The sequence below is a fragment of the Amphiprion ocellaris genome, chromosome 9 (assembly GCF_022539595.1).
Source record: "Amphiprion ocellaris isolate individual 3 ecotype Okinawa chromosome 9, ASM2253959v1, whole genome shotgun sequence".
In the NCBI taxonomy this organism is placed as follows: domain Eukaryota; kingdom Metazoa; phylum Chordata; class Actinopteri; family Pomacentridae; genus Amphiprion; species Amphiprion ocellaris.
This window is the reverse complement of record NC_072774.1, coordinates 13,715,199-13,737,904: the sequence shown is the minus strand read 5'-3', so window position 1 is coordinate 13,737,904 and position 22,706 is coordinate 13,715,199. Positions and strand designations below refer to the sequence as shown.

Genomic DNA, 22,706 nt, shown 5'->3' with positions numbered 1-22,706 from the left:
ATTTTCATAGACAAAACCGTAATGCACGGATAGTTACTGTACCATCTGAAAGTTGAAATGGGGACGATTATTTCTGTTTTTACAGCTTCTTAGCATGATGAATGGTGTAATTTTAGGGACTTTATAATAACAAAACATGCCTTTCAAACCTGCTGGTGGGTTTTAGTGCTCAAAGGTTTTTAGTGAACTTCTATATATTATTAACATACAATGCCGTTTCTTTTACATTGCCAAAACCCAGCACAGTTTGTCAGTATTTTAATCTAGAAAATAAGGTTGTATGTAGGTTGTATGAGAATTAACTGGCAGACGTGAGGTGCTAGCACTGCTAATGTTAGCGGAACTTGGCAAATCGATATGACAATGCTGCTTAGTCTAAACAGCAGCTCATTACAGCAAGAGCTGTACAAGTTATGCTTCCACTTAACTTTGTCAAACCCTCATGCTCCTGAAAGTTAGTGGCTTAGACTGTATTGATACACATTGCTCAAAATAATTGCATCTAAACTAGAAAACAACCAGTGTTTTCTTAATTTCAGGCTTGCCAAGTAGTATAAATTTAAATTTCTGTTTAATCAACAGGGAAATTAGTCTCTAGGAATGTCTGAAACTGTGAAAATATGAATACACTGAACGAGTAAGATTCTTAAGAAATGCAGGTAGCTGAAAAACAAATAATGGTGAAATGTATGCATTTTAGAATATGGATATGACACCGTATAGATGGAAAAACAGAATTAGTGCACGCCGATCTTTCAAAAATTCCTTGGATGTCAGTTTGCGTCCAGCTCTCATTTGCCTGTCTGTTCTCATCATCTGTGTCTGCAGGCCACTGTCACTTTATCTCACACAATCTATCACTAAAGAAGACATTTGATATGGTAACAGGACTCTATTGTCTGACTGGTTTAATCAAGGAAGAGGTATGTATCTGCTCTTTCAAATGATGTCATCACCCCATCCACTGAATACACTCGTGGAGGGGAGAAAAGACATGCAGATAAATACTATAGGGAAACAGAAAAAGCTGAATTGCATAAAGTGAATGCCAGGTTGTCCCCAAAAGACAGAGCATGAACTTCATACAAATGCAGTAAACTTCCAGCGTATACTCATTCATGGACTGTATTTCTCTTGTAATGCAAAGCAAAGCAAAGCAGAAAATCTCCAAATAATGTGAGTCAATGAATACATTTACGGACACTGCTGGGGTTTAGTTTGAAAATTTCTATTTCGCAATGAATTTTTGAAACCTTTCTGTACGTTGGGAAGGTTTGCTGAGCGTGGCCGGCCTGTTATTCTCAAGACGCCCTCTGTTTCTTATTCATACAGTTAGTTAACCATTCAGGCGCTGAGTTAGTTGACTTGTCCAGCTGATGATGCTGTGAGGGGACAGGAGTGCAAACAATACCCAGAAAGGATTTTTCCAGCAGGCTTGCAGATATGAACCGGCAAACCCTTCAGTCACAAGGACACTTCTCAGACCCTACAGGGAAGCGAGAGTGTTACATGTTTACTTAACTTGCCATGAATTGGGGGTGAAGATGTGAACTAATGGCATCTGGCAGCAATGGCTGCTGTGCACTGGAAGCCCGCTGCTTATGTCTCATTTGTGAGGAAGGAAGATGTGCTTTCATTGGAGGTTATGTCTATTTGTATTAGTGGCAGAGCAGTGCAGCTCGGGAGGCATGAGGTGAGCTTTGTGGAGCTTGCAGTGACATCACTTCACTGTGTGTGACATCATAGTAACAGCAATCGGCGTGAGCGAATGAGTTCACGGTGACACGTCTCTGCACAGCTGATGCCTGCCACACCTGTATGCCGGCCTGAACACATACAAGAACACTTACGCACACACAGACGTAGCTCTCTTTAGATAGGGTTAGCATTAACTTTTCAAGTCAAACTTCATTTGTACATCAACTTGCATGCAGTATAATGGAATTTAGATTGGAAAAACAGGCTGAGAAGACAGCAGGAAGATGAACAGTACAACAATGAGAGATTCAACAGAAAAACAGAGCATAATATTTAAGTTTAAGTGTATGGCACCTATCGATAACAAAGTTACAAAATGCTTTTCAATAAAACAAATGTCAACCACTGACATTAAATTGAACAATCCACGGCCAGAAACTAGCAGAGCAAATCCCCAGCAAAACTTCCAGATGCAGTTTCATTTTCAGGGCAGTAGGTTTCAGCCCATGAATACATTTTAACATTTAACATACATTTACTATCAGTAGCAGAAGAATAGTTTTTAATATTGGTTAGGGCTGCTGTTAAAAGCAATTTTTAAATTTTTTTTGCAGATTAGTCGATTAATCTAAATGACAAATATTTCTCAAAATAAATTTAAAGAGCCATATTATTTAAGTTCATTTTATTTTTGAGTTTTAGACTTTTTAAGGTTGATTTGCAGCTACAGAACTAAGGATATCAAAAAACTGTCCTTACTAATAAACAGACAATACCACCTTTTTCTGGCATTTCCAGAATCGTGTGTTTTCTCTGTAGAAGCTCATGCATTGATGGCACCAGTTGCTAAAACTTTACACAGTGTACAAACCACTGACTTTGTTTTGTGTTAATTTGAAACGCTTTCAAAGCCTTTGGCCTTTTCTAAACTGAGTCGGACTCTTATTGTGATTTGTAATGGCTGTTTTTTGTGTTTTGTCTGCTGCTGTAATGTTGGTTTTACTCCTCTTTTGTTTTTTTCTGTAATGATATATTTTTCAGTTGTAAACCATTTGTAACCTTGGTTTTAAAAAGTGCTGTATAAATAAAATTTTACTCAGTGGTGCAGCTGATTCGGAACAATCTTAAAACTGTAGCGCTTAATGCACCTGACCAATGAGTGAAAGCAACAACAAGGGACCTAGCCAGACAACAATTATATGGTGATACAGAAGAAAAACAGAAGAAAAACATTTAAGTACAAATTTTTAAAAAATAGTCATGCGTCTGCTTAAAATATTGATGTTGCATTTTTAGCGCAGACATCATTTATGTTGTCATCAATTATTTTGTGGCAGCCCTAATATTGATCTCATTTGTATTGCCCAGCACCGCTTTCAACATTAGAATAAAAGTGATTTTTGTTCTGCTGTAACCTTGCATCAACCAGACAAACACAAATACACATAAAAAGGTAAGCAAAGAAGTTCTTTAATCCTCAGTGTGCACACACTTCTGAAAGCAACAACTGGAAATAAATAATTTGTGAGTGCAGTGAAACAAACATGGATCTGTTTTTACAATACTTTCTGAGAAGATGCAAATAGCTCAAACTGTTTGTCTAATTAAAAATAAAAGATAGTGAATTAAAGTACTTGTGTAAAGGTGGCTGCAGAGGACCTTCTTTCTTCAGCTTCATTATTTGTTGTGTGTTTAACATTGCTTTCTGGCAGCCGAACACCTGCTCTGTACCCATTCATGTAACTGAATTTGTGTGTATCTGTATGCATGAATACCCCTGTGTTTGCAAATGGCAGAGTATCTAATACTATTTTTTTGAATGTGTGCCGGTGTACATGTGCTCCTGTGTCTTCTCCCTTGGGTGCATGTGAGTCAATGTTCAATATGTGTAGAAAAAAGGAACACCTGGTGTTTCCCTACAGTAGACATACCAGATGAATCATGTGACCCCTTATTAATTGCCTCTGCTACAACAAATCCACCTCAACTGTGACAGTGTGAGGATGTGGTTGAAGCAGAGGAGACAGAATAAAGAGGTTGAGGCTCAGTACTAGGAGGTGTTCCTAATATTTTACACTTTCTGTGTGTGTGTGTGTGTGTGTGTGTGTGTGTGTGTGTGTGTGTGTGTAGGTGTGTGTTTGTGTGTGTGTGTGTGTGTAGGTGTGTGTGTGTGTAGGTGTGTGTTTGTGTGTGTGCGCAACATGTACTTGCTGAAAAGTGAACTGTGAAGAATGAAGGGACGTGTTATACCGGCTGGCAGATGTATGCAAGAAAACATATTTTTGTCTCATACACCAGTGGCTCTGAAGGCCCTGTAGTTAATGTAGTTTGTGAGCATGTGCACTGACGAACCTTTATGAGATGTGACAGTACAGTGATGGGATGCCATGTAATCATGAATATCTAAGGACTGTGGAGTGGAAACTGTCTAAACAGCTTCCAAGTCTTAGTAGACATACAAGCATTTTGTTGTGCATGTGGGTCCGTAAATACATTTAAAACCCTGCTCAGCTTCATCTCTAACAGCAGAAATGCTGTACTACTACTCCAACCTGGTATCTCAATAAATGTCTTAGCCTTTCCGAAAACTGAACTCTTGACAAACTCGGTAGAACTTTAAAAGACTTCATTTAAATTTCACTTAATAGCCAAAGAAATTACCATAATGGCATGGTGACTATGAAAAAGTGGAATATCACAACATCTTTGATCATATCCATTATTTATTATTATTTAATAGCCATGAGGATGTGACAAAAACGAAAATAAACTTTCTCACTATGCAGCTGATTCAGAAGTTATTAGTCCATTAAATGGCCTTTATCATTGCACATCACTTATGACCAGTACAGAAGGCACTTTATCATCGTTTCTGATATCCACTGATAAATAAAAAGTAACCCTGATAACATCAACATCCTCTTGCGGTTGTATGAGTAAGTACCTGTAGAATCTCTGGTGGAGTAATCACCGTGGAAACACAAAATAACTGGTGCATTGTAACATGGTAAATGCATCGACAAGGTTGATTTTAACCCAAACCACAATCCTTTTCTAAACCTCACCAAGAAATTTTGGTGACTATACTTAACCAGTCACTGACTGAAAATGCAAGCAAACATCCAGTAATAATGGTGAATGCCAACAAAATTCTAAGTGAATTAGAACTATAATAATGGTCCAACACTGGACTTGAGTTGGGTGGCATCTTTCTGTGTGGATTGCATGGTCACCCTTTGTCTGTGTCAGTGATGTGATTTCTGCTGAAGGGATGGAACACCATTCTTCCATAGAATAGTCTTTATTACTCTGCCAAGGAACGCGGCGGAGTTATGTGACGCTCGGCGTACGTTTATCTGTCTGTCTGTTATTCTGTCTGTGCGCAACATTACTCAAAAATGGACAAATGGATTTGGATGAAATTTTCAGGGAAGGTCAGAAATGACACAAAGACCACCTCATTAAATTTTGGCAGTGATGCGGCTTATAGTCTGGATCCATGGATTTGTTAAAGATTTCTGTATCATTCTAAGATAGTTGCATGGCGTCACTGTAACTATGACAACAAGTGAACACTACGTCAGCTGCCTGCTGATGATCACATGGTTGTGATCCTACTACAAATCGACCATGGCTGACTTATCAGGACTTATCCGTTGGAAATGATACAAGGAACAGTTGATTAAATTGTGGGGGTGTTTCCGAGTCCCATCAATTCTCACCACCCGCTACACATTTAAGTCACACGATTTGGCATCCATACATAACATACACATGCATAACACACGCCTGTGTTCAGCATGAGGTCATGTGTTTCTGGGTACATCTATATTAAATGACCACATTCTATAGTGCTGTGATTTCGGATTATCAATAACTACTAAACAAATGCTGCCTTTCTCAAAAAAAAAAAAAAAGCCGCATTTCTGACAATGCTATATGAGGGAATGAACAGCCTTGGCAGTGTACTGTGCTCTCTGAGTACTTTTCTTGTTTGATGTTTTGACAATGACGGTGGCAGTGAACTACATCTAACACATCGGTTCAAAATCTACCATAGATGTTCAACTGGTTAAGACCCAGCAGCATAACAGAGCCACTGGATCCCATCTCTGTAGGGTTCAAATCTTTAGGCCTGTTTTGTTCTCTTCATATATGCCACACATGCACTCGCCCACTTGTTGAGAACATGGTGAAGGATGACTCATCTGTCCATACCACTGTTCTCCACATCTCTGTAGACCAGTGCCAGTGGTGCACTGCTGAGCTCTAACAAGCGTATTCATCTTTGTAATGAGGGGCTTCTATGTTGCTGACATTTCCAGTCACCTGAAAAAGAATTGCTTGTCTTTTTTTCATTATATTTTGCATTAATGTGCGAGTGTCACAGTTGTGCCGTGTCAACCACAATTTCCGACACCATTTACTGATATCTTCCTACAGATCTGAAGACAGATGTCACTTTCCCTATTGAGGCTAGTTGAGCAGTCTTTGTGACTAAAGCTCCTGCCATCCATACCACAACAAGGAACCTTCTTTCAAAGTCACTTCACTTTCATCTTGCCATCTTGATACAAAATCAAAATCAGTTGTGTCTGCTCAGTATTTTTATCCATGCCACAGAGCATGATTAGATGTTAATTGCTTAATTGTACCATGCAGTGCACCTGTGTGGAAGTATCTGCAATTGTTGTGTTTCTCCGCTCATTTAATTAGGTTTATCACCCGTCTGCACATACTGCCATCTTAAGATTGCTCAGCTCACAAATGTATGTGGTTCATTTATAGTAAGATCCTTGGTTATCAGCATGTCACATAACCTTTATCAACAGGATGAGTAAGAAGGTGTAAGTGTGTGTTTGTGGTGAAATTAATATATACATTGTTTTGTTGGTAGATTAACAGTAACAAACTGTTCCAGATCCTTATGTATCAAAATTTTAGGTTTTTCCTCTTATTTTGGAGTTTTTTCATCTTACATGATGAGAAAATGCCTGTGTTTTAGAGTTTTGGTCCAACAAAACTACTATTTTGATGATGCCTCTTTGGGCTTAACCTGTAAAGGACATTTTTATAACCCATATCTAATCCAATCAATTAATAGAGAAGATACCTAGCAGAATAATTGATGAAAATAACATTTAATTGAAGACCTTATAATATTATCCAGACTAATTAAAAGCATTTCTTGTGGTTTAGAGCTTGTAACAGAAATATAAGTACTTCGGATCACTTCTGTTCAGTGTCCAGTGCCAACTGTAACAGAGGGAGAGGGAATGTCTGATGTCATAAACAAGAATGACATTTTCCCTTTTTTCTGCTGAAGTTAGACCATTTACAATTTTCATGTCTGCAAACTTTTGTGCAGATCTGTTTGCTGAGTCACCAAGTGATTAGGTTGAGGCCTACAGTATGCAGGATCAGGGGCAGATGCTGACGTCGCTGTTCTCCCACGCGATGCTTTTTTCAACAGAGTTACAGATAATTTAATTTCAATTTGACCATCAAAGTTAAATCAAGCCAACTATCTCCAGATTGAATATATAGGCAGGTGTGACACCACTCTTGTTAAACATATAGTTATTCCCAACATGTTTTATTTAACAAATAGCTTTCTTCTGGCCCACAATATCCAAGATTATTACTATCTCTAAAACAATGTGTCACCGTCTTTTGTCAGCTGTCTATGTTATTTCCAGTCAGTAGAAACCTGTTGATCAAATAAAAAATCATTCTACAGTAAAATCATGTATTATGTTTAATTATTCATTTTACCAAAAACTACATGCACATGGGATACTTTGTAGACCACTGTCAAAATACCATTGAGGGCTTCATCTATATCAGAGCCATACCTGTGCAGTAAAATAAGAATGACAGCTACCTATGTTTACATCATTATAGTTTTTATAGTGTAGAAATACATTTTACAATGCACAGCAAATATTCAGTGCCACAAGCCAGTCCACACAGAGTGATGATTCCAGACACATTTTTTTCAAAATGTTCCCAATATAAAAATTTAATCATGCCCACCGATATTTCAACTTATAGCATCAAAATGTTCGTGGAATTAATTCAATCTGCAGGATCGGTCTATGAGGAGCAAGCTGAACACTGTGTGCAGCTCATATCTGAAGCATGCTGCCAGTGAAGAAATGCTGGCTGCTCATTCAGCTGAGAGATGGGCCAGGTGGAACGAACCATGTCGGTCCTATGGTTCTTCAGCTTGCTGCTGCCAAACAAATGAGGCTCTGATAGATGTAGGTTTCTGAAAGACAATACACTTATTTTTAAAGTGAGCCTGCAGATCAGCTGACAGTTTGCACCAATATTCACAGATTTTTCTGCTAAAATAATCAGAATGTCTCGGGGCCAGATTTGACTTTCATTTACAACTTTTCAGTCACAGCCTGTGTTGCATTAAAGTCTGATTTACTAAGACAGCAGATAGTTATGCAATCAGAGATGCAGACTGACTTCTAGACAGACTGGTTGAGTGAAGAACATACAAAGTGCACCTCAGACACTTGCAAGCTCAGAATAGAAAGCACTAATTGAGGTTATAAACAATCAAAGTCTAAGTTTGATTATGTATAATTGTAATAATTTAGTAAAAATAGTGTTTTTTTTGTTTGCAAAGCATTGTAAAACTTATGCAATTGCAGTAAATAAAATTGCGTTTGGACATAACATCTAGCACAGTAAAAATAGTCCCAAATGAAATTAGCGTCAGTTAATAAATAGCAAAATTACTGTTATGTCACTTGGTGACGTATAATACTGGTTCTACACTACAGGATTTTTCAACTTATGGGAGATATTGAAATTAGGTTACATCAAACATACGATGATAAAATTTCACAGATATTCTTGTCACTCATCTCAGACGTGCACACAATACAAGACTGGAAAATGATGGCGCATCACACATTACAATTACTGAGATGAAGGGAGAAGTCAAGGAGCATTGTAGTCTCACGGGGAAGCAGATGGAAACGAAATGGAGTTTGTGGTGCAACAATAATACTTTGCGGTGAGATTTTAAAAAAAACAACAAACAAACAAAAAAACCAGACTTAACTTAGTCTGGTTGAGAAAATGGTTGGGGCAAAGGGATCAACACGGGTTCGATGAGAACTGGGATTGGGATTTCAACTATCACTTGTAATGTCTGTAACAAACGTTAGTCTCAGGGGCAAGAATGTTTAGCAATGCTTGGGAACAGTATTTTCTGCTGCAGGCTCTGGCATCATAAAGGGACCCATCTCGACTATAACTCATCAATATCAAACATGTTTGATATTATTGAGGTAGCCCTGGTGAGGCAGAAGCTTAAAGACTGGATCTGTGAACTGTTCACCAAGATTCCCAAGTAATCTGAGCCAAACATCAATTCAGACTAAGATTCCAGACAACATTTCCCTGTAATTCTCTGGAGGGATGAAACAGCTGGAAAAACTCCTGTTGTCTGAGCCTCGCAAAAGGAAACATCATAATGTAAAATATACATTTTATTAAGGCTAGGGAAATATTGCAATTTGAATATTTTGTCAGAACAATAATTAACTGTGCATGCAACTGCAAAAATAACTATATTGAATGTGTTTTGGAAGCAGTTTCATGTGATGAAGCCTAATGTGTTGTTGACTTTACTGCTCTGTACTGTTGCCACTTGACTTTTTCCTTTGCTCCTGTCAGCATATGCTCACCATTTAAGAGGCACCTTAGCCGCCACATACACAGGGTAATTTGCTCATTTAACTGGCAAAATGGTGTGTATGCCTACTTTGACCACATGGTTTGTCTCAATGCCAAGAGGCAAAGATAAACTGATGAGTAGGTTGGTGAATACCATAAATATTAGTGGTGGGATGCGATTCAAAAAGTTAATCTAATTAATTACAGGCTTTGTAATTAATTAATCGTGATGATCGCATGTTTTTCAAATAGCAATATTTGACACAATAAGTAAAGTTTTACAAGTCAAATCAATTTTGATTGACAACTGAATCGATGAAGACATACGTGAACTTACACAACAAAAATATTTGTTTCATTTTTATTTATCTGTGCATTTTTTATCTGTCTACTACATTCACAGATTACTACAAAGTCAAAGTGCAGTTATAGCGATTATAGTCAACATTTTAAAACTTTTTATTAACTTAATCACTTTCAGTGTCTTGAAAAGTGGTCTATTTTGGGATGGCTACGCTGTTTGCCTGTACCAGGACTGTCGTAGCTAACATTAGCTCTTGTGCTAATAGCAGCATGTTTTGCATTGAGGTGATACCGCTCGCTTGAACTGCTGTGGTGATAAGAAAACTCTTTGTTGTACAATTTGCACACAACACCACTTCTATCCAAGCTGCCGTCAGGAAGTATATATTTTTAGTATATATATATATATATATATATATATATATATATATATATATGTATATATATATATATCAATCACCAGATTTTCTTGTGAGCTGACATCACTCAGTGAGTCCTGTGCATCTTCTTCATGTCTGGCAGACAGACTTTAGGTTCATTACCGCCACCTACCGGGCTGGAGTGTGCATCAGTGTTACCAGTGTGCCAAAAATGCTTGAGCTGAGAAAAGTGCGATTAAATGGGTTATACCAGCAGCTATCATTCCCTGGTGTGATTTTCTTGTCAACGATAATTAACACAATAACTTTGGTTGCCCTGACGGATTGATGCTTTGTCTAAGGTGATTCCTCCTTCCTCCAGCCAGTGTTTTCCCCTCTTTGTCGTGATATCCCCTCCCTCACAGCTCATCTTTACTTCTTGTGCCCAACTTTATGAAAAGGTGTGCACCTGTTGTCAGTATGGCCGCGATAAGGCCTTTGTCACTTCAATGTAAACATGTAGTTTTGTGACATCTCCTGACACAATTTATGGTGTCATGCTTCCTCTGATGACAGACTCTAAAAGTCTGCTCTTTGAGGTAATGCTCAGATATTGTCTTGATTTAGATGTTAATTTCTGCTCCTTCTTAAATGTCTGCTAAGGTGTTATTGTTTATTAACACTTTTTGTGTTCTTTCATCGCGACTTATGTAGAACATAGATTGAAAATTGCATTTCCAGAAGGAGACGGAAAAGATTTCGTAAGTGTAGTTGTGATTGGTTTTTACAAACTTTAATTCTTGTCAGGCTCTAAACACTATGTGGGACTTAGGGTTACTAAAACTCCACTGAAGCCAGACTAGCGATATTCTTCACCTTTTGGTTGTTTCATTGCATTTCCTTAAATCATACTAATCTTTTCTCTTGTCAAACAACATTAACATAAAATATGTGAAATGAAAATTAATCAAGAGTTCATAGGAAAGCATATTGATATGTTAAATGAATAAATTGAATAAAAATGTGACATTTGTATTGTTAAAGAGTCTGTGTAGCCACAGAGAAGCTTGTCCTTCGGGATTCTGTCACAAGTGGTAAATTCATCTGGAAAACAATCTATTTCTGTGACCCTGGAAGACCACCAGTTAATGGATTTGACTTGAGATACACAACTACACAACTGCACAACTGGTTCATTATTTCTAATTGTATTAATATTGATAATGTAACGTAGTGGATGATGCAGCCATGATCATTGTTAGAGCAGGGGCTTTCATACATGAGGATTTTTTGGTGCCCACCCCTCCAAAGAGGTTTAATTCAGCACCAATGGAAAACCACTAGTGCCAAAAAACAGTGTTTTTTAGCCAATTTTTGTTTTATCGAATGGCTAGAAATAACATGAACATGCCTAAACTTCTGTTGAGTAAAATAAGACAGACTCATCGCCTTTACTGTGTGTGAACTGATCATGCTTACTGCTATTTGTAGTCACCTCAAATAGGCCTTTTATGAGACAGCAAAAACCCTGTGGAGACATGACAGATTACTTTTTCTTTAATGACTGCTACTAGCCTTTTTCTACAGTTTCTTATAATAATGTACTTCAGTCTTAAAAACAAAAGTCTCTTAACTTCTCTCTTTACTCCATCTGCATCTCATGCATCACTATCTCTGTCTGCCAGCTGTTTGTCATGCAGTGTTAAGGCAACATGAGTTAAGGTGTGTTATGAGTGAGAAGTTTCGGCGACAACCCTTTGGGTAATAGGACAATGACACAGTTCCCAGTCTATCTCTGGATTGAGGACAGATGACTATAATTGTTCTTTATCTCTTAGGGACAGCTTGGCTCGACCCGCTTTCAATCAGCATGGTGACACCAAAGAGAGAAACAAAAACACACAGGGGTCAGGGCACGAGGAGCATGACTTGCAAGTGCTGCTGCACTGACTGTGTTGTGGCTCAGCGACTGTGAGCTCTGCTCAGCTTCATGCACCGCTTCAGAAATTACTTATTATCAAAGAAAATAAATATTTTACGCAAAAGAGACTTATTAACAGTGTAGTATGTACGTATAAGGGTGCTACAGGTGTGAAGCAGGAACAAATGAACAAACAGTAAATCCACATACATGCAAAGGTCAAATGAGGACACAGCATAAGTTGGTTAGTGTTGGAGCTAAACTGTAAACTGACAGAAAGTAAAATCTCCCAGACTATGACGCTCAGTTTTAAATGCATGTATCATCATTACATTAATAGCCTGACATGATAATCTGGCTGGTTACTCAGCTTCTGTAGATACCTACTATTAAATTTGGATCTACAAGATAGTAGAGCACCTAGATAGGACATGATTTAGGTCTTTTTTTGAGGGTTATTCTTGCATTGAGAATTTTTGACAACCCAAACAAAATTTTTTCTACCACCAAAGTAGCTGAGAATAATAATAAAAAAAGTTTTTACTATTTTTTTTGTTTATTTTTATGTTTTTTTAATTGGGTGTCATTTACTCAAGTTTAATGGACATATTTGTGTTAAAAAGTCACAAAAACAGGAAAATACATTAATTTCTGTCAGGTAACACAGCCTCATTGCCTTTGAATAAACTAGGCTGCTGCTAAAGTGTTTTTTGTCCCAGGCTGTAGACATTTCTACTGTAAATTTGGCCATTTTAACAGTGGGGTCTATGGGAATGGACTCGCTGTTGGAGCCAGCTGTGTTTGGGAGTGCATGCTGCACCAAAGCAATCTGCCACTTAACAATAGTTTACAATGTCTTGCACCATAAATTCAATATGGGAGGAGAGAAAATTAGCTTACAGAACCGTGTTGCACCTGTCCAAGGTGAGCCCAGTGTAGGAAATGGCTCAGTGATACTGGTTGAGTTTAAATGGAGGACAGCAGCATCAATAAAGATCTCCCTGACACCACTACTCCTGCAGATGCCATAAAGTATCTGGTGTCAGCAACAAGAAAAAATATTTTGTCAGCCTAGAAGGACTTCTATCAGTCAAAGTGTCATTTGCTGCACGTAAATTATGCACAGAAAGTTTGAGAGAGTTGGCAACCCTGGATTTTGAATAACGTTTAACACTTACACTACCAGAATGGTGGCATTTCAAAGTCAGAATTTTGCTGTGACAGTTTTGTGAGCAGTAGCTGTAATAAGGTTTAGAAAGACATCTCAGTACATATTCCTAAAACACACACACACACACACACACACACACACACACACACACACACACACACACACACACACACACACACACACACACACAAACAAACAAAGTCCAGGGTTAGAGCAATTTTAGTCACACATATTAGAGGCAGATTTTTGGTGAATTCCCAGCATTTAGCACCGATGGAGGCCGAAGCATCAAGCACAGAATAAAACATAGTAAACATTGTAGATGGCTTCAGTCCTGTGTTTCTTAACTAAGTTGCGGTTGGTTTGCTTGTTGTGACCTCTGAGAAATACTGACAACATGTTTAATTAGGTGTATGAGTGGTTTCAGCTTAACTTTGGGATACCAACTACAAATAAAGAGTGTTATTACAGCAGCATTATATATCCTATCTGTTGCGGTAGAAGCCATATTAAGGCTAAAACTAGCTTACCTCTTGAAACCCCAAAACTGGCCAGTGAGTTTCAAAGACATGTTTTCTTCATTGATCAGAGCCATTAGCCGTAAAAGCAGAAAGTCACTGGATTTTAAACTTTTTGACAGTGCTTGAAATAATCATGTGCAGTGTGCAGTTCTGATAGGAAACCAAATCTAAGCTTGAAATCTGGACATTATACCACAATCACTTTATTCTAAATGTTTCTTCTTAATTCTTCTTAAAACTAAAGTTCTCAGTGCAACCAAAGAAACCATTACTGACTCTATTGAGATCAACAGTCATGTTACAAAAATTCAAGGACTGTATAGCTTAGGCTGAAATGCAGGTCAGATACATATAGAGAAGTATATCTATAGTAAGCAGAGATATTATTTTTTTCCAGTATTGTTAACACCTGTTGGGACTTATATGTATGTTACTCCATGCTTTTTTAACCTTGGAATTAAATTATCAAAGAAATTCAACTTTAGTTTTTTATTATTTTATGATTTATGATGTTAAAGCTGTGTGGTGTTGCTCTAAGTTCTTTCTCCTTCTAACCATGGTTGTGCTGTTCCCATAGTGGTGCAGTACTTTATGGTGCAGTGAAAAGCCTGCAGTGAATAAAATAAAAATGTGACAGGAGAAAAAACGCCAAGAAACTACATGGAGTTTAGAGACTTAAATGATCAGACAGCAGGACATTTTTAAAAAAATAGATGTCACTTGACCTAAAATTGGTTGAATAGGATTTAAATCTGCACAAAGTTATGCAGTATGAATTGATGTGTTCTTGTACTTCCATATGAGCGAACGCAGATGCACACCCATGCACACACACACACATACACACACACACACACACACACACACACACACACACACACACACACACACACACACACACACACACACACACACACACACGCTCAGAGGCCTCTTTCTCCCCATTCATCTTTATTTTTTCCCTCTCAGCACATTGAGTTTCACCTTCACAGCCAGGTGGAGAGGCAGGACTACACCTGTGAATGAAGCAGCAGCAGAGAGAGATGTCCGGTGTCTCATTTTCCCCCCACAGTGTTTATTTATTCACACCCTGAGTGAAAAGGGGCTTGCAGAGTAACCTGGAGAGTTCCTTCTGTAGTCTGTCAGGCTGTTTAGAGCAAAATGCAGGAGAACCTTAAAGTCAGAGAGAAAAAAAGGATGATGGACTGGGGAGTAACAGAAGAGAACATGAGAGGGAGAGCGTATAATAGAAAGAAACTAAGATGAGTTACCATCCAAGCAGTTTTGTGAATTGCATTTCTGAAGCGTTTTACCTCTTTTGAAGTCAAATGTTTTGCTTTTTTGTATGAAAATGAAAGTTAAGAAGTGAAGTGATTGATGACTTGATTATGGCATGGACTTGGCATGAAGAACCCACAATGTGTTGTTCAATGTAGGCGTACAACAGCACAAAAACAGCCTGGACACTCTGAAGTCTTATTCTGCTCTTCATGTCAGAAATATCTAATGCTTCTTCCGTGAATGAGATGCTTATTCGTTTCGAAGAAAATTAGCTCTTACATTACTGAACTGGATAGGATGTATTTCTTCCACTTTTGTGTAGAATAGACACAATTTTTCAAGAAACACACAATGTGCTTCTGCCTCCATACCTGATTGAGGTACACACATTTTCTATCTGTGACATTTTGGAAATTTGCAAGAAAAGATTTACTTGACATTTTGATGGAGACATGGCTAGAATGAGAGCGTTAGAGTTAAAAGATGTTAGGTAAGTGGAGGAGAGATGCGAGCAGAGTGAGGGAGAGAGCACAAGCGAAAGAGAGAGTTGTGGGAGTGAGTGTAAGCGAGTGGGAGACTGAGAGCGAAAGAGCAGCACAGAGGGAGATTGTGAGAGAAGGCTACTGTACAGATATAACAGGCAAATCCAACTTTGCTATTGGCCAAAGCCTGAATGGCCTCAAGCTGTTCCTGTCATTCATTTGTATTTACTTGCAAGCTGAGTCTGTGTCCGGCCCATTCAGAATCTTGGGTGAAGTCCTCAGCCATACAACTGTAAAATAAGTGCAATTGTTGGTTTATTTGCATTGGGTTTTGCAGTGAAATCAAAAACTTGAATGTTTCATGTAGTGTTTTTTAATGAATCACGATCAGATTTTATGCAAGTAAATGCAAATTAATTACAGGGACATCTTGAGGCCATTTTCACTACTGCTAAGCCACAGTTGTACTCCCAACAAGTGATGAAAATGGTACCACAGAACTAAACACAAGAGTTGAACAGATGGAGCTTTTTGTATTTATTGTTCATTGTGTAGTTATTATTAGCAATCTGTTAATTCCTACATGTGTGCCTACATGTCTGCATGTTAATTAATGCCAGTTTGAACTGAATATCTGATCAAGAATTTAGCTGTGTTAAGGAGAAGGCTACATACATGAGAAAAGGAGAGATCAAGTTGAAAGTCAGGTGGATACGGTGGAATTTAGATTTGGAAACACAGAAAGAAACATCACAGAGAAATAAAAATAGAAGTGTGAGGGGAGATGGAGGAGTGAGAGGGAGGTGAATGGTGGAAATGTGATTCTAGGACACAAAATGTTATTTTTTTAAAAAAATCCCTGATGAAGGAATATTGAAGATGAAAGGATGGAAGAGTGACAGTGTAGCGTTCAAAAGGGAGAGGAGGAAAGACACAGACATAGAGATAAATAAAATGTTTACATGAGGTGAAAAAAGAGAAAAGGCCACATCCAGGAGAAAGAAGCCAGAGAGGGAGCCAGAGAGTGAAGGGGTGGGGGGGCTGAGAAACAGATGGGCAGAGGGAGGAGGAGAGGGATGGTTGGGGAAGGGGAGGGGACTTGCAGAAGAGGCTGCCAGGAGTTAGAGCAGAAAGTTGGACTTCATTTAGATTCATAGCGGGATGATGACCACATCGATCCCTCCCTCCCTCTTCAGACATATTGCATTTTGGTTTTTATCTGGAGGTCAGCTCAGGTGTACAGCTGACATCTATAGTATATCTACAAAACCCTGGTTTCTCCTTGTGGTTAAATAATGGGGCCCCTGTTATTTGTTCTAGTACATCTTAAAACAGCCCTCACATGCCTTATGTAGGGTTGCTTCAGAGCGTACTAGAAAAACCTCTTGGCTTTTTGCTTTGCAGCGTCGTGAATTTAATCTTAAATTAATAAAATTGACAATTTTTCTCATCAATCTAAACTTCATATCTCATAATGAGAAAGTGATATCATGGTTTAACCTGAAATCTCTTTTTTTTTCTTCTTCTTCTTTTTTTTTTTTTTTTTTTTTTACAGGAGTATTCAGACCCTTAAATAAATATTTTGTAGGGACTATCCTGACAGCCACACTAGCTTCCAGTCTTCTTGGTTAAGTCTCTATAGGCTTTGCTTTCCCCAGTTTGGGTAGTTTATCTCATTATTCCTGCAGATACTCTCAGGCTCCATCAGATTGCATGGAAAGCATGGATGAACCTCTGTCTTCAGGTCTCAGGTCAGAGACTTATCCTAAAGCCTTAAGTGTTGTCTTGGCTGTTTGCATTGGCTCATTGTGGTGCTGAAAGGTGAACCGTCGCTCCAGTCTCACGTCTCTTCTCTCTGCAGTGGATTTTCTTCCAATATCTCTGCGTATTTTATCCATCTTTCCTTCAGTTTTGACCAGTTTCCATGTTCCCGCTGCAGTTAGGCTGGCCCAGAGCATGATGCTACCATCACCATGCATCACTGTGAGGATGGTGTAGCAGGTCAGGAGCAATTCATAGTGCTTGGAGTGCTCCTCAAGTAGTTACATTTTTGTTTCTTCAAATCAGATAATCTTTTTCCTTGTGCTCTGGGGCCTTTAAATGCAGTGGGCTGTCATCCAGCTACTCTATCATACCGTTATTAAAGATCTTAATAACAGAAAGCTGATAAGATGGTCGTCCTCCAAGTAGGACTCCTGAAGCTCTGCCAGAGGGACTGTTGAGTTACAGTCCAGCCAAATCAAGGAAGAGCGCTGGCGGTTCCAAATTTCTTCCATTTCACCATCGCTGAGGCGTCTATGCTCCAGGGAACAGTCAAAAGTTTTGGAGATAATTTAAAAGTTAATCGGACTTTGCTATCTTGACTTTTGTCTTGCCATGCAGTGTGAATTGTGATATCTCATAAACGCAGATGTGTATCTTCTTAATGTATATCCAGTCCATTCAATTTGCTACCAGTGGACCACAATAAAGTTTTAGACAATTCTCAAGGATTACAGCCAAAGTTTGGAGCAACAGTAGAAGGAGTGATTACTTAAGTAATTTTTACATAACTGTTCAGTCCCTTTACCGTAGTTTAATACATATGCAAAAATTTCATTTTTTTCATTTCCAAAATTTCATTACGGATTATGGACTGTAGATGGAATAAAAACAAAAAATAAAAATGTAATTTACAATGCAATAGAGCGTAAAAAGTGAGGGGTGTCAATACTGCTTTAGAGACTGCTTGAAGAGTTATGAGCTGCTGGAATCTTTTTTCCTGATGCTTAACTTTAAAAGGCAAAGTCCACACTGTTTATTTAGTTCAAATGAAGCTAAAATAGGGATTCACCATTGTGATTTGAATCAAGTGGCTATCCTCTAAAGCTGTGCTGTATTTATTGCAAAAGTCTCTACTTGTATTTCTGTATAGTGGACCGAGCTGTTTGCTTGCTGAGCTACAGTGGCTCTGTTTTCCTGTTGATCTTACCCTGAGTGTAACCTAACTCAAACCACGGAAAGCAATGGTAGAAGAAATACCGGTAAATTGGGAAGGAGACATTATTCAAAATTCCACACTTAATTTGGGTGACTTGAACGGCAGACATGTCACATTACCTTTGGCTTTGTCCCCATTTCTTGTGGAGCAGTATGCATTGCGCTTCAAATCGAGTGCTTGTCAGATCATTGAGGCGTGTGTGAAACTTCCTGCCCACACACACTTTTACAGTGTGAGAATGGGTTGACAGTTTTTCCAACTGTCCGAACCTGACAATCTGTCCACTTCGCGCAACCACTGGCCAGATGTGCAGAGGTCAGAAAGCATGCTGGAACTGAACTTCAGCTTTGCTCAACACCATGTTTGCGACACCATGTTTCCCACCGAGGACAGAATGTCTAAAAGCTTGTGCTGTTGTACCCATTTGCACAATTTATTATACATATGGGTACAACAGGCTCGACAGCAGGCTTTTCACCCCACCTTCAAGTGTGGCCATTTGGAGCGAGTATACACGCTCTTGCCTTTAGATCTGTCAGTGACAGTAGTTTGTTCCAGAGCACACCAGGCCTTTACAGTGCAGTTGCATTAGGAAGGATTGCTTCAGTGTGAGCTCAGAGAGGAGGAGTGATTACAGTGACCAGTAACTCTCCTAATGTGCATATACAAGTACTGGATAAAGACAAATCTGAACCGATGCAAAATATGGATCATGTGAATGTTAAAACACAAATTCATTCTTGTGGTGCGGTACATTGATGGCATATTTGGTACCTTTTGATGTGTTTGACAATGTTGCAGAGCGTGGATTACTGCATACATACTCAGTGCCAACTTACGCTCACGGTGTGTGTGTATATATAGTTAGAGATGGAAAGAGAAAAGGAGAGGGGGAGGAATGGAGAGACAGAAACAGAGAGAGTAAGAGAGTGAGAGGGAGGTACAAGTCAGTATTTCATGGATGGCTGTGTTGCTATGGGAACAAGATGTGGGCTCCCTATTCCCAAAAAAGTGTCCTCCTTCCTTCCTTCCTTCCTCCCTTCCTTCCCTCTTTCCCTCTTTCTGTCTCTCATCACTTCATTTCTCTCTCTCCTTCTTCACAGCATCCACAGCATCTACACCTCTCTCTCCTCTTCCCTTTCCCCGATCACATCCCACCACATGACTCCTCTCTCTCTCTCCCTCTCTCAATCTCTCGTCCTCTCTCCTCTGTCATCCATCCTTTCCCCGCCCACTCATTCACCACTCTCTCTCTGTCCATTCTCTCTCCCTCTCTTCTTCTTCACTCTCCCCCATTATTCCTCACTGTCCTCCCCTCTCCGTCTCTCCACCTCCATCCCTCTTTTTCCCTGTCTCTCTGATCCCTCTGTCTCTTTAACACTCACTTATATTCTATTCTTTTCTCGGTTGTCATGGCAATAGGCTGGGGGCGTGAGGGAGCGAGTGCGAGCAAGCGAGCGGGAGTGGGTGTTTCGGAAGTGACATCTCTTGGGCAGTAACCTTGTTTCCTGTGTGGTGGAGTTGGGGGCGGATTCAAGGCGCTAGCAGCGCAGCAACAGTGACGCCGTGTGGACGCTTTGGGTGAGCAATGGGGAACCCGGGACGTGCCGCGCGAGGGCTGGGTGAATGATCTGATAGGTGAGAATACTCTCCCTCCATCTCTCCCACTCTTTTTTTCCTCTCAGTCACCCACCCACACACACGTGTACATATATACACACCTTTACCCCCATTCTCCCCGTTTTTCATCTCCCTTTAAGGTTGAAGTGGATTCATTGTAGGAGGTGCAACTCCGAAGGGATCAAAGCTTTTTGCTGGATTCACACACTAGGTTGACTGTTTAGCAAAGGCGGTTTTTCTATATATGCATTTTGTACTTGGTCGGCACACAGATAACACAAAACTATACTCACATGAGGGCACAGATACATCTCCTTGCATCAGAGTGGCAGCTGGTGAGTGTAAAAGTAAGTCAACCTTGTGCTTATCATGGCTGCAGTGATTAGGAAGTACATTTTTGTTTCAGAGGCCTTATATTTAATCATTTTAGTACCTTTAAAGACAGAATATAGCACTCATAAGTAGGAAAGGAAGTAGGAAGGTAGGAAGTGCACAGTGTGTCTGATGTATAATATATTTAGGTCGTAGTCTGAGTATCTATTTTACAGCTGCCTTAATAAATGTTTTTAGCCACTTTGAAAAGGAGAATTATGGTTTATTTCAACCTGGCGTTTTTCCCATTTATGTGGCTATTGTTGCTCTCAGTGTCATGTTAACTTTCCACCTTCATCGAAACAACTGATTTGTATATGAACCATTTTAAGTGTTTGTTTTCGATATGACCAAAAGTAAAAGCAGAAATTAAGAATGGCCATTTTAGTAACTGACTGCATGGAAAGCTGAGCACTTAGTCTGGCAGCTCTTGATCTTTTCTTTCTTTAGTGTTGAGAAGGTAAAACACCATCATCAGGTTGATAAAAGCTGCAGATTTATGAGTTGTAGTTTGACAGCTGGGATTCCTCTCTTCCACGAACACCCAGAAAATGCACTTTGTTTACATGTCGCACATGTAAACAAAGTGCAAAGCAGGAATGAATATGCAGGTGATTAGGTCAGGTGCCAGGTATAGAGATGGCTAATGCATTTTGTCAGACTAGAGAAGGAACGTTTAAAAGAATTCATGTAAAAACTATGAGCTTTCTTTGGAAAGCTGCAGGGAGCTCATACTAAATTGCTGGACCTAACATCGTTTACAAGCTGTTTTATGCAACTCCTTATTTCCCTGAATCTCTACAACTGCAGGTGGAAAGCACCAAGTTACCATGAAAGCGAGGTCACAATAGTCACATTAATGGAAATCCAGAATTCTCCTTTATATTTTAGATATTTTAGATTATCAGAATCAGTATCAGGAGAGAAAAGGTTTGATTGGTGCATCTCTAAAACACTAGCAGTACTTCAGAGTAATTTGATCCTGTATACATGTAAAAAGTAATACATAAAATGGGCAGTGTGACAGATTAATTGGGAGACCTTTGATTTTTCAACTGCTCTATGACTCAAAATTAACAAATGCACACACGCTGCTTCATAAATATTTTATCAAATAGCACAATAGTTGCGAAAAGAATCTTGGAAGTTATGTGAATTACTCAAGGTGGCACTTAATCCGACATTTTACCATAAATAGTGTCCGTTCCATACAAGAGACAAAATTACTATATATGAAACGGCCACATTCCTACAACCTTCTGTTACTGGGCTTCAGGGCTGTATTGTATAGTACTGTTAGAGTACAGCAGACATGTGGTCAGCCTGCCTGTTTAAGTGCATTGTTGCTCAGAGTCTCTTTGCTCTTACATCCTGCTGTGCAATTGAAAAAGATGTGAAGAAGTATCCTGTGGCATTGCAGAAATGGCAAACAGCAGTGTCCTCCTGTTTCTAACCTCAATCATCATTCTAATGTCAATTCATAGCTGGGAGAGCAATGTTCTGCTGCTCGAGACAATCTGTGCAACACTTCACACACCTTTTAGTCATACCTTTCAGCTACAGGGAAGAGGAAAAGCTTAAACTAAACTAAACCTAACATTTAATAAAGATGCTGCTGCATGTCCTCACTGACAGTGATCTATAGAAGATAGACGCACTGATGTGCCAAAAAGAAGCCTCATAACCCAAAGTGCATTTTAGTGTGTAATTTTAATTTATGATTTCATACACAGGCCAAGACAAATGAAAACATAAATAATAGTGAAGCAAAAATTTTATTAACAGGTGTTTAGCTATCAAATTAGTGTGTCAAAATCCACATTATATCAAGTATAATTACAAAAAACCAATAGCCTTTATAATGTGATCATTAAAATGACATTATGTAATCAGCTGTAGCTGCAGCAACACAAATACAACTTATCTCCTACTCAAGTCTGACACTGCCTCCAACTCTACCAGTGCCCCTTGAGTGATGGTAGCATGTAATTGGCACAAATAGGCACATTTTGACAATAGAGATAGGTAATTAAAGCAGAGATCCAGCAGAAATGACTGATGCAGAGGTAGTACCATGATGCAAAATGCTGTAATAGCACTGTTACTGTCATTTCCATAGATGAGGAACTTGTCTCTCTTAGATTGCTCCGTACATCGTACACAGTCCTTCATCTTTGAGCTATTTGCAGAGTGATAGGGGAGGTGATGAGACTGTGAGCGCTTTAAATTGCACAAGCTGGATATTGAGTTTTGAAAGCCAGAGGTCTCACCACCCCGTAAGGTAATCGTTGAGTAAT

The 22,706-nt window shown here is 39.1% G+C and overlaps 1 protein-coding gene across 16 annotated transcripts in view; it reads left to right on the top strand.

The window, feature by feature from the left end:
• Positions 1-22,706, top strand: part of syngap1b (synaptic Ras GTPase activating protein 1b) — a 183,475-nt gene that overhangs the window by 11,877 nt on the left and 148,892 nt on the right. Inside the window, exon 2 of one of the 16 annotated variants that reach the window (XM_055013884.1) lies at positions 19,840-20,055. The exons of the other annotated variants lie outside the window; for them this stretch is intronic. The gene's annotated coding sequence lies outside the window, so the exon portion shown is untranslated. The remainder of the gene's footprint in view (positions 1-19,839; positions 20,056-22,706) is intronic. 16 annotated transcript variants of the gene reach the window in all.